The sequence below is a fragment of the Neovison vison genome, chromosome 6 (genome assembly GCF_020171115.1).
Source record: "Neovison vison isolate M4711 chromosome 6, ASM_NN_V1, whole genome shotgun sequence".
Taxonomy (NCBI): Eukaryota; Metazoa; Chordata; class Mammalia; order Carnivora; family Mustelidae; genus Neogale; species Neogale vison.
In genome coordinates, this window is record NC_058096.1 from 209,612,930 (window position 1) to 209,626,428 (window position 13,499).

Below are 13,499 nucleotides of genomic sequence, written 5' to 3' on the forward strand. Positions count from 1 at the left end.
TTCTGAGATTATGACCCAAGTTTATTGCTCCTCTGTTGTTACCAGAAATGTGGGGTCTTCTTACTTTTAAGGGCAAAACATCTAACACTGAGCTTTTACCTCACACAGATCAGGTCAAATGCTCCTCATAACCACCTGCAAGGTAAGTGTCACCACCTACCCCCACCTTACAGGTGGGAAAACTGAGGCAGATTGTAGTCACACAGCAAATGGGTAAGACATGCTGAGAACTGAAGCCCATGCTCCAGGCAGTCCCAAATGAAAGATTCCATTAACCACCCAGAGTCACATGTGAGGTTTCCAAAGGATACTGGGAGCTCCTCACAAGTACAGAATTGGGCTTGACCTCTCACCCACAAGGTCCAGATGAGATATTAAATGATTACAACTTTATACTGTTGAATGAGATCACATCTTTTGCTGTTTGCTTCTTAAGTACAGTAAAAGTTCTGGAGCACAACATATATGCATTTCTAAAAAACCATGGCATATTGCAAAATCGTGCAATAAAAACACAGGGCTACCAGATTAACAGGGTACACAACACCCCAAAACTTCATCATGACATTAAAAAAAAAAAAAAAAGACAGGAACCTGATTTTTAAATGGTAGCATGTTAAACAGCAAAGAAATACACAAATGCTACCTACCTGAAGACTGACTCCTCACTGAAGGGAAGACCTGGCACTTGCTGTGGCTGTTTTCTGAGTTACTGTGACATGCTGGAATGAAGCTGTCTGACCCCAAGAGAAAATGGTATGGTCTAGAGGGGGCCTGAAGCATATCTGAGATGTGCATTTCCATTTTGTGTACTATCAGGTACTCTTTCAGCTGGGAGCAATTTTTTGGATTCACCTACTGCAGGAGCTGGCAAACTTGTTCTTAAAGGGACACGGTAAATATTTTCAGTTTTGCAGGTCATTCTGTCTCTGTCCTGGTTACACAGCTCTGCAGTTGTATTAGTATGTCCTCAAATGGGCATAGCTGTGTCCCAATCAAACTTTTATTTACCAAAACAGACCACAGGTTGTGGGTCATAGCTCCCCAACCTTTAACCTGAACTTGGCATTTCTCCTGGACAAAATCATACATATGTGTTGTACTCCAACTGTGTCCTAATGTATCAATAGTGTTGGAACAAATCTGCTTTTCCAAAACAGGCATTATCAGAGAATTGACTATAGAGGAAAACAGGTTTCAAAAAAGGACGTGAACATGTAAATTCAATCTGAGCCTAGGACTCAAGGTTACCCCTTTTGATAAGTCAGAAGAAATTTAGTTTCAAAAAGTGCTGAGTGCAGAGAGCTTACCAAAGGGTTAGCCTGTCTCACTATTTTATACCATCCTAAAAGCCCTATACACTCTCAAGATAAATAGGTCCATCGTTTAAGGAAATTATGTGCTATAAACTCAATTACTGCAGTGGCTGGAACTTTAACCCAGTTACAAAAGCAAGTGGTTCCTCGGCACTCATACCTGAGCATCAGACCAAAGCTCTAAGGAAAAGCACAGGGATGTGAAGGACCTTGATGGGCACAGGGCTAGGAGGGAATGGATAGGGTGAGCCCTTCTTGAAATAGGAATGCTTGAGCTGGGATGCAAAGTGACTTGAACACAGTGGGGCGAACCTGCTGAAGGACCAGGGAGCCTCTGGAGATGTCGTGCAGTAGGAAGGGAGCTCAGGGCCCAACCAACTTCCCAGGTAACCAGGACTTACCTTCACCCTTGAGGGCTAGGATGAAAGGGGTCATCTGTGCCAGAGAAACTTCAAGAAGGGGGTGGGGAGAACCCCTCCTGGGGACTAGAAGGATGCAGATCCATACCACAGTGCCCCCCAAGCGCCCCACTCTAGGGCAGGTCCTGAGCAGACAGGTAGCACTGTCATAGCTTTGCACCCTGTGTCCTGTCCCACAGAATGGACAGAGATTTCTTTGTAATCATGACCTTCATTTGGTACCTTCTGCCTTCAGCTGCAGCTCCACAGCCTAGCTCAGCCTGGGGACACCAAGAGAACCCCAAGGACCCTCCTGGGGACTCCACCGAATCACCACTTTGGTCCTTCTATTTTGCTTTTATGTGAACACTGGACCTGACTGGTGGGCTTATCACTTCACCCCTAACCTGGGGTCTCAGTGCAGGTTTACTGAGCTTTCTCCTTTGTGTTAAAAGCAGCAAACACAGCTCACCAGATGGACAAACACTTTATAAAAATGAGACACATAACCAACAAATTCTTCTGTCCTGTTGGGAGGGGCTTAGTCACTCTTTCAAAGGCTTCTCACAAGTTGGACAATCTCACTACCAACCTCCATGGCTATAGTGCCCCGGCTCCGGATGCTGGGGAGGGTGAGGGAAGTGAGAAGAGAAGAAAAGGGACAGGGAACACAGAATGCCCCAGACTTGGGATCATTTGACCCCACTCAGCAGACACCTTATTGGTAGGAGGACATGGAAACTGGGGCACTGACAGATACCTCCCAACTCCCCAAAGCTACAACTCACCAAGGAACTTTGCACTACAAATATACATGTATGTGCATTCACACTCATGCATACTCACAGACACATACATCCCCACATACATGCACTCACACAAGTGCAGTTTTTAATCCCTTCCTCCCACTTCCAAATCTTGCCTAATTATCTCAGAAAAGGTGTTTCCCTGTTCAATTCAGAGCAAAAGATCAGCATTTCTTTCTTTCTTTCTTTTCTTTTAAAGATTTTATTTATTTGACAGAGAGAGAAATCACAAGTAGGCAGAGAGGCAGGCAGAGAGAGAGGGGGGAGGAAGCAGGCTCCCTGAGGAGCAGAGAGCCCGGTGCAGGGCTCGATCCCAGGACCCTGGGATCATGACCTGAGCCGAAGGCAGAGGCGCCTTTTTTTTTTTTTTAAAGATTTTTTAAAATTTATTTATTTGACGGAGAGAGACCACAAGTAGGCAGAGAGGCAGGTAGAGAGAGAAGGAGGAGGAAGCAGGCTCCCTGCTGAGCAGAGAGCCAGATGCGGGACTCGATCCCAGGACCCCGAGATCATGACCTGAGCCGAAGGCAGCAGCTTAACCCACTGAGCCACCCAGGTGCCCCGAAGGCAGAGGCTTTAAACCACTGAGCCACCCAGGCGCCCCAAAGATCAGCATTTCTTATGAGTGATCAGTGTCCAACTTCTGATCCATCTGTCTCAAAAAGGAAAACCCTGAAGTTTGAAAATGAGATCAACTTGGGGCCAGAATCACCACAAAGACACCCAGAACCCCACAGGGCCTCGCATAAATCCCCATGCACCTCAGCCACTTTAGCCCCAATCCCTGCCCAAGACTAATGATTTCAGACCTGGCTGGAGCGGCGGAGCATTTTCAGATCACCAGCACTGCAACCATGTTATTTCTACTACTTTGTGCATACAGTAAGCTAAGATTCCAGGGAGGACAAAGAACTAACCAATCTTTACTGTTGTTTATCTGAGTAATGCCCAAACCCAGAAGAGAACTCCTGCAGCACAAGGAGCCTGGTCAGTTACTAACTCTACCTAGGACACTCTACCTAGGACACTCCCATCTCTTAGTTCACAGCCTACCCCGCCCAGCAGGATGTAGATGCTGACAGGCTCCTAACAAATGCTGATACCACACCAGATAACGACCTCTCCAAGAGATCAGTAACCCAGAGGTACCTGCTCTCTGGAGGGTAGGAGAAAGAGTAGTTCAGGCTCCCCGCCTTCATGGGAGCATAGACCTTATAAAGGCTGTGAAATGCATCTGCTAAATCACCATTTTATTACAACTAAATGCCAGAAAAGGAGTTCGTCCTGGTAGAAGGGAACAATCTAGAAATGCTTCATTGGTGCTGGGCCCCAAGAACAAAAATCTGGACTTGTAAAGATAGAGGGGGGAGGGGGATGCCTGGGTGGCTCAGTAGGTTAAAGCCTCTGCCTTCAGCTCAGGTCATGATCCCAGGGTCAGCCCCACACTGGGCTCTCTGCTCAGCAGGGAGCCTGCTTCCCCCTCTCTGTCTCTGTCTGCCTCTCTGCCTACTTGTGATCCCTATCAAATAAATAAATAAAATCTTGGAAAAAAAAAAGATAGAGGAGGGAGGAAATATGTTAGAAAAGATGAAGTGGAAAATACATAGGCGCATGAAAACCCATCTCCAGGAAAAGTAAATGAAACCAAATAAAAGGAGATCAAAACCTTATTTTTTTTAAATGGGATGAAACTGTGTAGAAGTAAAAGGAATCCTGTTAGACCACTTATACTCTGTGTGAGAGGCTCTTGGTGATGGCAGGGCCTCACATGGACTTCTCTGGGCACTTCTCCTAGAACCCTTCAGGAGTTCAGGGACTGGGGTTGGGGTGGAGGTCAGGACCAGTCATCAGCCTGTGAGAGTGAGAAGGGCTCGAACCTGTAACTGGATCCTAAAGGAAAGGGTGGGAGGAAGCCTTCAGAGCCATGAAATGGAAAAGGATGCTCCAAAGACACATACACACGACTTAAAATCAAATGCCTCCAGTCACTCCATCAACCAAATCAATCTGAGCACAGGCACTCTCTTCTGGGGACTTCTCTGCTTCTGGAAAACCCTTTATAACTGCAGTCCTCAGCTTGGACTAGGAGCCAAAGGGAAAGGCTAAGTTCAGGAGCAGCTCAGCCTCCTCATAACAGAGGACCACTAACATCCCATGTGTGCCCACACACTGCACACCATCTGAAATCCTAATGACCCATCAAATATAAGCCTGTTACCATCAAGGGGTTGGGGGGCCATCTGACACAGGCCACGATATCATCTATCATAGTTACCTCTAGTCCTTTGTTCAAGAACCATCCAGAGAAACAGGTTAAGAATGAAAAAGATTAAAAAGGAACAGGCACCTCTAGTTTTCACATTTACAATTAGACACACATTTACAATCAGATTTTGTTAAAGTGGAGGACTTGTAAATGATGTCTCTGAATTAATGCTTTTTTGGGGATATATTTAACAAAGTTAACCTGGAGAGGAGAAACTTTAACACACTTAAGTGGTGACCATCAACATTTTTTGTTAAAGATTTTATGCATTGGGGCACCTGGCTCAGTGGGTTAAAGCCTCTGCCTTTGGCTCAGGTTATGATTTCAAGGTCCTGAGATCAAGCCCCACATCCGGATCTCTGCTCAGTGGGAGCCTGCTTCCCAGAGAGCACAGCATGGGGAGGAGAGAAGAAGGAAATGGAGAAGCAGGCCCCACAATGAGCAGGGAGCCCCATGCAAGACCTGATCCGAGTAACCCCGGGATCATGACCTGAGCCTAATGCCACTGCTTAACCGACTGAGCCACCAAGGCGTCTGACCATCAACATTTTAAAGACAAAACTTTAATGATCCTCAAATTCCTAAACACACAGGCCACACAGGCTACACAGTAATGAACACAGCACTCGTAGTAGCTCACTCAGGCACAGTGCGTGGGAATAAAGAGGGGTTCGGGACAAGTCATCTCCAGAAAATAGACAGGCACGAGGCCAGCCTGCTGACAGTTCACTAGGCTGCTCAAACTCGCCTCCAGGATGTGCAGTGCCAGGCCTGGGACATCAGGTCCTCAGACCTCAACCTCCCTCCCTGGAGTCATGGGAGAAATGGTGAGGGGTGGGGGGTAGGAGGGTGGAGAGTTGAAGAAAGTACAGATCCTATCCTGGGGAGACAGTGTACAGAATATATTCTTATCTTCCCTCAGACACAGCCAATCTCCTGCAAACTTCTGAAAACAGGGAATAACGTGGATTAAACAGATCCCCCTCAACTACATCTGCACCACAGCCCCATGCCTTGGCTTCTAAGCACCCCTTCCCAGAGACATGAAATGAAAGCCAGTCTTCATCTTCAGTCAGAGAACACAGTAGGAGAAAGGTGCACTTACACTGATCACATGTTAAGAGAGGGAAAGACCAGTAGCAAGTATCTTTAAAACTACAGTAGCTCCTCCAGGCTCACACTGGAGATTAAGTACCTGGCTTCTGTGTTTGCTCTAGAAGTGCCCCGTGAGCACCCACCACCACCCACCTGGAAGTGGCTCCACATACACATACACCAGCAGCAGCCAGAGCCGCTGGGCCAAATCCCAACCCTACGGCCAGAAAGAAATAGATGCTGTTGTAGGAGCACACGACAGAGAAACAAAGGTGTTGCCTGTGAAGGGGAATCTGAGCAATATTAAATGTCCACCGGGAAACACTGCCCACGAATCCCCCTGGTGCGGGATGTTACCCTCAGGGCTAGTGGGCTACATTTGCCTCCCATGGGAAAGGAAGAGCCCTCTGTTCCTTCCCAGCTGCCTTCTGAACCATGCGCCTCTATGGTCTACAAAGGGTTACACCTACCATTTTCATGCCATCTGCAATGTCCCCATTAGGTGTCACATCACAAAATGGGAAGCCTTAACCCTTTCAGTGCCAAATCCCTCAGGGCCAAGACACAGCTCTAACCACCAGCTCCACTGAGGCCCGTGGCTGAAAATGGCAGGGAGGTTTTGCACAGGCAAGTCCAAAAAGGACCAAAAAGTCACTTCCATTCCTAGGAAAAGACAGAAGGAGAAAAGTAGGGGAACCAGGGGTGCCTCTTTTGTCATTTTGTCATCAGGGTACCCAGCAATATGGTAACACCTCGAGGCCTTTCCTGGGTTTCCTTTGTCAAGCTCCTCCCTGCATATTCTGTGCTATCAGAGCACACTGGCAAATGCCCCAGGAGGATCAGAGTCAGCCGGGAAACTTACTTTTAGGACTAAGTTTCTGGTCTCAATAAAGCCCATGGGACTAAGAAACCATTCCTACCAAGGAAAAGTTCTCTCAGCACTTTCTGCCCAGCTGTAATAGCTGAAACAGAAATCCCACTTCTAGCCTCTATGGTAAGTGGAAATCTTCCCCTTGGGCAGTTATTCACATACCTACATCAATCAATCAATCACTGGGAAACAGCAGAGCTGGGCTTAAGGGTATCACATAAGTGGTCCTTTTTACTATTCAAGGTAAAAGCAAGGCCCTCGCCTCAAGCAGCCTTAAGGTCAGGTCTGTCTCTCTGATTTTGTCTCCTCCCATCCCATGCCCTACTCCACCCTGACCCCATTCTTTTAGGCCACAATGACATTCTGGCTACTCCAGACAGTCAAGCTCACTCCCACCCCAGGGCCTTTGCACTTCCTACTCTCTCTGCCTGGAAGGTCTCTGCCCCCAGGTCTCTGAACTACCCTCTCTTTTTCAGGTCTTAGCTGAGACAGCAAAGTGATATCATCTCCCCTCCACACAACCCCCTCCGTAGATTTCTAACTTCTTTCCCACTTATCACCACTTAACATTCTATTTACTCATCTCTCTGTGTACCCTCCTAACCCAATCTCCCATTAGACAAGGAATACCTCTTCGTTCAGTGCTACCATCCTAGAGCCCAGGACACATATATGTGTGTTAAACATACAAGAAAAAGTATTTTTCAAAACTCCCAGCTATCATTCTCTCTTCCTTGTTAAAAAGGCCAAAATGTCTTCATGTCAATAAAAAACATAAGGATCAAAAACAAAACTCTTAGCTTTTAATAAAAATTAACTCACAATAGGTAAAAGACCTAACTATTAAAAGCTAAACCTATAAACCTCTTAGAAAAAAACAGAAGGGTAAATCATGACCTTGAATTTGGCAACATATTCTTAAATGTGAAACCAAAAGCACAGTATCAACAGAAGGAAAAAAAAAAAAGGCAAACTGGACTTCATCAAAATTAAAATCTAATGTGCAAAGGACACTATCAAGGGAGTGAGGCAGGGTCTGGCTGGCTCAGTCAGTTGAACAGAGAAGTGTTCAATTCTCTATCTTGGCATTGTAACTTGAAGCCCCACATTTGGTATAAAGATTACTTAAAATTGTTAAAAAAAAAAAAAAAAAAACAGAGACAGAGAGTGTGTGAAGAAACAACCCACAAATGGGAGAAAACACTTGCAAATCATCTATCTGGTAAGGGTCTAGTGTATAGAATATATAAAGAACTCTGAACAGGGGCGTCTGGGTGCCTCAGTGGGTTAAGCCTCTGCCTTCAGCTTGGGTCATGATTTCAAGGTCCTGAGATCAAGCCCCACATCCGGATCTCTGCTCAGTGGGAGCCTGCTTCCCCCTCTCTCCCTGCCTGTCTCTCTGCCTACTTGTGGTCTCTCTCACTCTGTCAAATGAATAAATAAAATCTTAAAAAAAGAAAAAAACACAAAAAATCTCTGAACAATTAAAAACAAATCCAATTCAAAAACATACAGACATTTCTCCAAAGAAGATACACAAATGGCCAATAAACACATGAAAAGCTTTCCAATATTTGTCATCAGGTAAATGCAAATCGAAACCACAATGAGATACTACCTCATACCCATTAGGATGACTGTAATTAATTTAAAAAAAGGAAAAAAAAGTGTCGTCAAGGACATGGAGAAACTGGAACCCTTATACATTACTGACAGAAACATAAAATGGTGCAGTGATATGGTAACAGACAGTCTCTCAAAAAGTTAAATACAGGGGCACCTGGGTGGCTTAGTGGGTTAAGCCGCTGCCTTCGGCTCAGGTCATGATCTCAGGGTCCTGGGATCGAGCCCCGCATCGGGCTCTCTGCTCAGAGGCAAGCCTGCTTCCTCTTCTCTCTCTCTGCCTGCCTCTCTGCCTACTTGTGATCTCTGTCAAATAAATAAATAAAATCTTTAAAAAAAAAAAAAAAAGGTTAAATATAGCATTACCATATGACCCAGCAATCTATTGCTAGGTACATAAGCTAAGAGATGTGAAAACAGTCACACAAAAACTTACACACAAATGTTAAAAGCAGCACTATTCACAACAGTCAACAAACAGAATCAACCCAAATGTCCATCAACAGATGAATGAATGAACAAAACGTGATATATCCATACAATGAAATACTATTCACTCATAAAAAGGAATGAAGTTCTGATTCATGTCACAAGGTGGATGAACAGTGAAAATACTATGCTGAATGAGAGAAGCCAGATAAAAAAGGCCACAGAGAATCAAAAATTATTCCACTTCTATGACATGCCCAGAACAGGCAAATCCATGGAGACAGAAAGTAGATTAGTGGTTGCTAGGGGCCCTGAAGGGCACAGAGGTGAAGAAGTGGGAAATGACTGCTATTGGGTACAGGCTTCTTTTGGGGATAAAAACATTCTGGAATTTGACAGAAATGATGATCATATGATATTGTGAATGTATTAAATGCCAACTTTGAAATGGCTAAACTGGTGAATTTTAGGTTCTGTGAATCAGTCATTCAGTTCTTACAGCGACGAACTCACAACAAACCCACCACTCAAGTGGGAACTAAGAATTGCCTCCAACCAAAGGAGCCAATGCCTGAGAGCATGGCCACGTGGGCAAAGATCAATTTAGCAATGGGGAGCCAAGGCAGAAAGAGGGCAAGGCCTCAGACAATTGGGGTCACACAAACCACCATCAGCAGACCACGATTTAAGTCAAGCTCATTATAGGGTCCACACTGCCTAAAACCAAAACAACACACACTACGGTTTTATATTAATACACTACTGGGAATGTGCCACCTGCCTCAGTCACATGAGTATTTTACTTGTTCATCTAAATACCTGCATAGTTTCTCTCTTTCTTTCTTTTATTAAGCTACAATGTTGTGGGGTTTTTTCTTTTAATATTTTATTTATTTGACAGAGAGAGACAAACCAAGAGAGGAAACACAAACAGACGAGTTGGAGAGGGAGAAGCAGACTCCCCCTGCTGAGCAGGGAGCCTGATGAGGGGCTTGATCCCAGGACCCTGGCATCATGACCTGACCTGAAGGCAGATGCTTAACAACTGAGCCACCCAGGGACCCCAACCTGCTAAGTTTCTACCAGGAACAAAGGGCTGACTGGACCCCATGACAGGCCTCCTCCTAGGAAACTCTGGGAAGATACACAAGGAGGAGGTAAGTGGACACCAGGTCAAGAGACACAGAGTGAGGTCCCTTCCATGAAGAGTTACAGTGATAATCCCTAAATCACACACAGAATCAAACCATCTATTTTATCCACTCCTCACTGGCTATGGCTACTATGGAGATATGACACCAGTGAGGTGAGTGTGGTCTCTAATCAAAAATATATTAAGTTGGGGGCACCTGGGTGGCTCAGGGGGTTAAACCTCTGCCTTTGGCTCAGGTCATGATCTCGGGGTCCTGGGATCGAGCCTCGCATCGGGCTCTCTGCTCAGTGGGGAGCCTGCTCCCCCCACCCCGCCTGCCTCTCTGCCTACTTCTGGTCTCTTCCCTCTCTGTCAAATAAATAAATAAAATCTTTTAAAAAAAATTATATATATATATATATATATATATATATATATATATAATGTTGGGCACCTGGGTGGCTCAGTTCGTTAGGTGACTGCCTTCAGCTCAGGTCATTATCCTGGACTCCCGAGATCGAGTCCCCACAGCGGGCTCCCAGCTCGACGGAGAGTCTGCTTCTCCCTCTGACATTCTCCTCGTTCATGCTCTCTCTCACTCTCTCTCAAATAAATAAATAAAATGTTAAAAAAAAAAAAACCCAAACATAAATTATGTGAGAAAACAAAGTATGGGATATCAGAGTTAAAGTAATGAAGTGAAGAAGCACATGCAGTGGTAAAATGAACTCCAAGTACTGGAGAGGGAGGCTAGAGGCTCAGGGAAAGGAAGGTGCCATCAGGATCACTGTGCATCAGGTAAAAATCAGAATGCCTGGTTCGCCTCAGTTTCCTCCCCTGTGAAATGGAACAATACCCACTTTATAACTATTGCTCTTTGAAGGCTCTGTGAAAGGTAGTTTTGAGTATTATTATTACAGAAAGTAACGATGCTGTAATCGGAAGCTGTTCCACCTGAAAGGCCACCAGCCACAGACCCTCATTAACAATTCCAGAATCTGAAGGTTTTCTGTCTGAATTTTAAACTAACCACAAGTGGCCACCACCCTCACTTTTGTAAGCAGCTGTCTCCCCTACCCTGGGTGACAGATGTCATAAAGTTCCCTGAGGGAATACCTGGCTTAAGCCCATTTTTCAAATCCCAGATTATGGAAAACTGCAAATATACCCAGAGAAGCAGCAAGAAGAGCATGACTCACAGCGCACATCCATCATTCAGCCTGCAGGTCTTCCACACTCAGCCTTCCCCCACACTCTACTGGCTCCTGGGAAGCAAATTCTACACAGCATTCATTTTATGAATAAACTGGTCAGTATTTATCTCTACAGCACAAACAAACCACAATTCCATGAGCTGAGCTCCAACAATTTAACAAGCATTTTTTTTTTAAGATTTTATTTCTTTCTTTGACAGAGATCACAAGTAGGCAGAAAGGCAGGCAGAGAGAGGGGGAAGCAAGCTCCCTGCTAGGCAGAGAGCCCAATGTGGGGCTCGATCCCAGGACCCTGAGATCATAACCTGAGCCTAAGGCAGGGGCTTAAACCACTGAACCACCCAGGTGCCCCCGCAACAAGCATTTCTTAATCTTTGTCAGCCACACATGGTTGAAATCTATAGGTGCCCCTCCAACCTTTCCTTTCAACCACACATTTATTTATCCTGTTTCCCACAGTCAAGTTGGCATCCCTGTAACTATAACACAACATGCCCCTGATTTACTGTAAACTAGATTTTGAGGCCCAACCAAGCACACATCATTACAGAAGGACACACATTCTCCTTGATGGCAGGCAGCTACAGAGGATCACTGTCTGGATTCACCATTTCATTAGGTATCTAAAAACTTTTAAGTTTTTAATTCCATCATTTCATTTTAATTAACTAGAATATGTTAACAGCTGCACTGTCCGCTAGCTGCATGTGGTTATTTAAAGACTAAAATTAAATGAAAATTTGACTTCTTCAAACTATTCCAGGTGCCACACTGGACAGTGAGGGTACAGAGAGTTCCAGGAAGTTATGCAGAGCAGCAATGAACCTGTGAAGGAAGCTTGCTTTCTCCATTTTGTTCCAGAGTTCAGTCCATAGAAAAGTGAAAGAATAAATACTAGTTTCTATTTACCAGTTTTAAAAATGAATCGGTTCAACAGACCCTTCCAAAGAGGACCAAAGTATTTCTTCCTTTCCAGCACCAATATAAATGAACCTGTGGATTTTTAACACATCTGATGTTCCAACTTGGGAATCCATTTTTATTCATACTCCTCTGTCCCACCCTTCGCAGTCTTACACAATGAAGACATTCCAATGCAGATTTAGAATTAAAATGTAACTTAAATGCTTTGATTTTATACTTGTATTTTTCTTAGTGCTGAAAATTCTGATTCTTAAAGACATTTACTGCTTGTTTTCTCCTGCAATATAATTGTCCCCACTATCCACAGTTTCAGTTACCTGCAGTCAATCACAGTCCAGGAGCTGATGATCCCCTGGCAGACCAACAGAAGTCAATAGTAGCCTAATGCTATGTTGCAACACCTCACTCCATCTCATCACACAGGCATTTTATCATCTCACATCATCACAAGAAGGGTGAGTACAGTACTAAGATATTTTGAGAGAGACCACATTCACACAACTTTTATTTTAGTATAGCTCTAACAGTTCTATTACAATTAGTTATTATAGTTAATCTCACTGCTTCTAACTTTTAAACTAAACTTTATAAGTATACATGCATAGGAAAAATCATAGTATATATAGGGTTTGATAGTATTGCGTTTTCAGGCATCCCATGATGGTCCTGGAAAGTGTTCTCATAGGGCAAGGGGCACTACTATATATAACAATAAGACTACTGGTATAATTAACCTAAAACCAAAAATAATTCCTAAAAACAGTTAATGATTTTTTAAAAAAGAAGTTTTTGCTCTTATGGTTTATCACATTACAACATTTACAGTCTAACTACTATGTTTAAAACTCTAGCAAAGGAAATTCTCTCAGATGCTAAGTCACCAACCTTAGTCACAACTGACATATACCTAGATTCCTATTCACTTCCTTTTGCTTCTGATTTTTAGGGGTTGCTTCTCTCCCTTGCCCCAAACAACATCTACCATACTTTTGTTTATAATTACGTAAAACACCCATCTGGTGCTACACCGAAAAAGAAAGCCAGAGACATCTCCTGGTAATCCTGTCTCTTCTCAGCCTTCCTCCCAGATATGACCATGTTGTTCATTTATGGCTTAGATTTCCTATATTTAAAAATAAAATAGAGGAGGCGCCTGGGTGGCTCAGTGGGTTAAAGCCTCTGCCTTTGGCTCAGGTCATGATCTCAGGGTCCTGGGATCGAGCCCCGCATCAGGCTCTCTGCTCAGCGGGCAGCCTGCTTCCTCCTCTCTCTCTGCCTGCCTCTCTGCCTACTTGTGATCTCTGTCTGTCCAATAAATAAATAAAACCTTTTAAAAAAATAAAAATAAAATAAAAGCAAACACAAACACATACAGCCATGTCTCCCCACCTTCCCTTGGACAGGCAAGTGCACGACATCTCTTTA

At 44.3% G+C, this 13,499-nt stretch overlaps 1 protein-coding gene across 6 annotated transcripts in view; it reads right to left on the reverse strand.

The window, feature by feature from the left end:
* Positions 1-13,499, reverse strand: part of GATAD2A (GATA zinc finger domain containing 2A) — a 106,576-nt gene that overhangs the window by 48,279 nt on the left and 44,798 nt on the right. Inside the window, exon 1 of one of the 6 annotated variants that reach the window (XM_044253779.1) lies at positions 5,982-5,991. The exons of 4 other annotated variants lie outside the window; for them this stretch is intronic. The gene's annotated coding sequence lies outside the window, so the exon portion shown is untranslated. Of the gene's footprint in view, positions 1-5,981; positions 5,992-13,499 lie in introns of those variants that run through there. One more of the 6 variants, XM_044253780.1, reaches the window with a different exon arrangement.